Raw genomic sequence first — 4421 nt, forward strand, 5'->3', positions numbered from 1 at the left:
TCTATATTTTTTAAATTTAAAATCTATTTAATGTATTTAATTAATTAAAATTAAACGTGATACATATACATTTCTAGTATCATAAAACAGTATTGAAACAATTATTTCTAAAACGAAGAAGTATTTTTATAATATTCTGTGTATAACGCATAAAAATATAGATATCTTATAAATAATATTTATTATTTTAGTTATAGTTTATATAGATATAAAAATTGTTTCCCGAATAAATTTTTTTAGCTCTATTCTAAAGAAACAATTTTAATTTAATTTTTACAATAACACTGTTAGTTTCCTAAATAAAAATATTTAGGTTTACGGCTCTAGAAAAAATTTATAATTTTTTTCTTCTTAAGTTTCTATTGTATTATATTGAATAGAAAAATTTGACTCGGTGAAATATATTGCAATTATACATATCAGAAAAATAATAAATGATAAAAATGCACTAATAATTAATTTTGTATATTATACATCTCACCTTATTTAAATATAACTATATAATGTTAAATTTATCTACAAAAGTACATGTGATCTATAGTATATTAAATTAATTTTGAACGATATATAGTATAGATAATTACGTATATACCTCCTAAAATATTAGTGTTGTATATAATATTCTTTATTGGTAAAATATATTTTAATCATTTAATTAGAATAGATGTAGCTTGTAAAATCATCTATATTTTGGGTTTTTTTTTTTTAGTAGTTTTTTAATCCGTTTCCCATGTAGTAGATTTATATGATATTTATACGTTCGATTAGATTTATGAGTGAACTGTGGCAAATGCTAACGAACTAAAATTTATAATTTTTGTTAATCTATTCAAAGCCATAAAAATGATATATGGTCTAAGTAAAAAACAAGTTAAATGATTTTTATCGCACGTAGTTATTATAAATATATAACACATATATTATATTATATATATATTACGGTCACATCATATCGGATATTGCAGTTATGAAATCAAAAACAGTTATTAGAATAAAAATCAAATTTGAAAAATGTAGGGGACATTGTTAAATTAGTGACTTTTGAATCTCCACTATTTAGTAATGGTATATTATATAACATGAATACAATAGTTTGGCACGTCAATGATAACACACAAAGGTTGGAGGGATCCACCCTCTATATAATATTTTTTAATTAACAAGAGAATACTTCATGGTGTATTAAAGGATTTATTATTAGTTGAGATTACTTTAATATAATATACATTACATTATATTTTGATTTAAACGGTCATTTTAAAATTATATAATCCTGCTAATTTCATTAACATAATAATATTTTGAAAATACTAAACTCTGTAGGGTTTTAATAATTAATTACAACATATATTTATAAACTATAACTGTAATACTACTATTACTTATCTATAATGTATGTACAGGTACTATGTAGTATAGCGTAGTACATATTTTTATTAATATGGCGTAAAAATATTAATGTTTAAGTTTTTCCTTGCTGAAACTCACTCGAATAATGTAATATTTAATCTCTGTACTTTGTAGATTTACCACTACCTATATGTAGAAATGTGAAATCAAGTTAAATAAAATTGTTTTATTTTTTATCATTATCATTTATGATGATTTATGAAGTTTGTGAAATTGTATATACATATTAAACATGTTACTACCTATTGTGATATCGATTTTATAATAGCAACAAACACATTATTAATATTAAATATGAATATTATTTCTTAATGTGAAGTGTAAATATATATGTAACATTAATATAATACGAAGCACGTAGTCGTATGAAAAGGGGAATAATGAAAAATGACTGACGAATTTTTGTGATGATTGTATAATGTATATATATACTATGTACGCTTGACTTGTTTTTAGGAGGGGTGTAATCTTTGAAATCTAATTCATTCAGTTTTAACGTTCGTACAGTCATATACGGAATATATCAAAACATCTCCATTGAGTAAATATAGGTACCATATTAAAAAAAAAAAAAATTACACACATAGTTTACAATTACTGCAAATACTTATAGGTATATTTGCCTACATTTAATATATATATATAAACGGTTAAATTAAAACACCACTTTTATATTTAAATAAAAATATATATTATATTAATCATTTATATTCGTTATTGGTTTTGTACACTTGATATTACATATTTATAATATATTTTTGTACCTATATCTTTAATATTAATTAAAGATAATGGTTATTATTAAAATGTAAATCTTCAGTTTAAAAAAAAAATCCTAGCTGTTTTATTGGATGCATATCATAATAGATACTTATTATGTAGGAAGTGGTGGCGGATCACACCACCTGCATGCCCATTAGGCATTCTACTTCTATTGTTTACTTTCAGTAAAGTTTAAGAATTATATTTATAAAAATTTATTGAATGCCTATATAGTTAATATTCCGGCAGCGGGGAGGAAAAGTTAGCTTTACATAACTTTAACAACTAGAAACATCCGTATATACGTTTTATATATTAGGTCAGTATGTATTTTGTACATATTATAACATATATATCTATAGCAAATTGATTGCGATTATTTTTATTTATTTATTATTTTAGCTACGATTATTATTAAAGTAATATATTATATTCTTTAATAACATCATAATTTTTCTACATCAGAAGTAGGTACGTATTGATACATATGTAATATATGCAGGTATACAGTGCGTAATACTAGAATATAGTGTGTACCTATCAATAATTATTTACTTAAATTTGTGACTATACGTGTGATCGAGTTTGGGCCATATATTTACATTTTAATGACAAATCATTTTTGGGAACTATAAATCATAATCATTATTGCTGACCTTCACATTGATGGCGATTATACATAAAATGCACGCATCTTATATTATATAACCGCTATAATCTACCTATTACTTGCAGATGAAAATACATGGTTGCAGTTAATAATATGAAATGAAAAATATAATATATTGTAATTATATTCCTATTATAAATATGCATATAGTATCTATACCTAAGACATCCTAATAAGTATATATTTATATTAATTAGCTTGTAACTCATATATATATATATATTTAAATTGGACATTGTTTAATACATATAGGTATATAATATTTATATATATAGACTTTTATCCAAATCTCATGAAATCTAGAATTATTGCAAACTACAGCATCATTTATATAGAAATATAGGTATACGTTCTGTATAATTATATAAATAATGTATAGGTAGGTACCTACTATAATGTAAAAGATAGTGAAACTCGATATAAATATGTATATTTTTTTATCAGAGGGTGATGGAGTAAAGCCAGTTAAGGAAGTCTCGGACTGGGAAACGGATAGCTACAATTTTACATATATCATAAAAACTTAATATGTATCATGCATTGCTGCAAGAGGTGTTACCTTTTTTTTGTTGTTTAAACTGACGACTATACAAGGGAACTGCTTTTGCAGTGTTTCTGCAGCCCATCGGTATCTATATATATATACACGCGGTATATGTCAGACAACGACGAACTCGGGTCGCATCATTAGTCACGTCGTCTAGAGCCGCAAGTCGACCAGCACCGCCGCTGTAGTATAAACGCACCGCTATAAACAATATATATAATAATATTATATAAAATACCGTCAAGTCTTGGTGTCGTCTCAAAGATGCATTTTTTTTATTATATATATGTAGACGTAGGTATATAGGGTGCAAATGCGTATTACACGCGTTTCACATAATATATAGGTTATTATTAGCCGCGATATAGTTTATTAGCGTCATTTATATATATATTGTATACATTATATTATATAGAACAATACCTGCAGTATAATAATTTTATAATGATAAGACATAAAATATTTAATGATCGTAATTAGCTATATATGTAAAAAAAGCCGTAAAAAATTAGATATATAGACTAAAATTGTATACATGTATTATATATAGCGGTGTATACATGCGCGCATATTATATTTTATTATTATTATATATTATAATATATTAATATTAAGTTTTTTTTTAGTTTCGCCATCCACATGCACACACACACGCCTATAGATATACCTATATATTAAAAAATTATAATACGATGATATTCTTTTTGCGGGGCGTGGCTCGGCGACGTGGGGACACACGCAAACCCCTGTTAACCGTAACGAACGAACATCATAATAACAAAGCATTAAAATCGAGTTCGGTTGAGTAGTAATTGATTAACACGGCCGCCGCCGCTGCCGGTCGAAGTGTACGCGGCGGGAACGGCCGAGGCGGCGGTGCCGGTGGGCGGGCACGGCCGACGGTCCAATCTGCGACCCGGTGGGCGGTGCCCACGGCCGGCGCGCGGGGCCAACCCTCCGCTCGGCCACCGACTCTGGGCCCCGAGGTGTACGTGTGCGGCCGCTCACCACACGCATTCATTTATCGTGCGT

The sequence above is a fragment of the Melanaphis sacchari genome, unplaced genomic scaffold, assembly GCF_002803265.2.
Source record: "Melanaphis sacchari strain LSU unplaced genomic scaffold, SCAv2.0 Contig4_pilon_pilon, whole genome shotgun sequence".
NCBI lineage: Eukaryota > Metazoa > Arthropoda > Insecta > Hemiptera > Aphididae > Melanaphis > Melanaphis sacchari.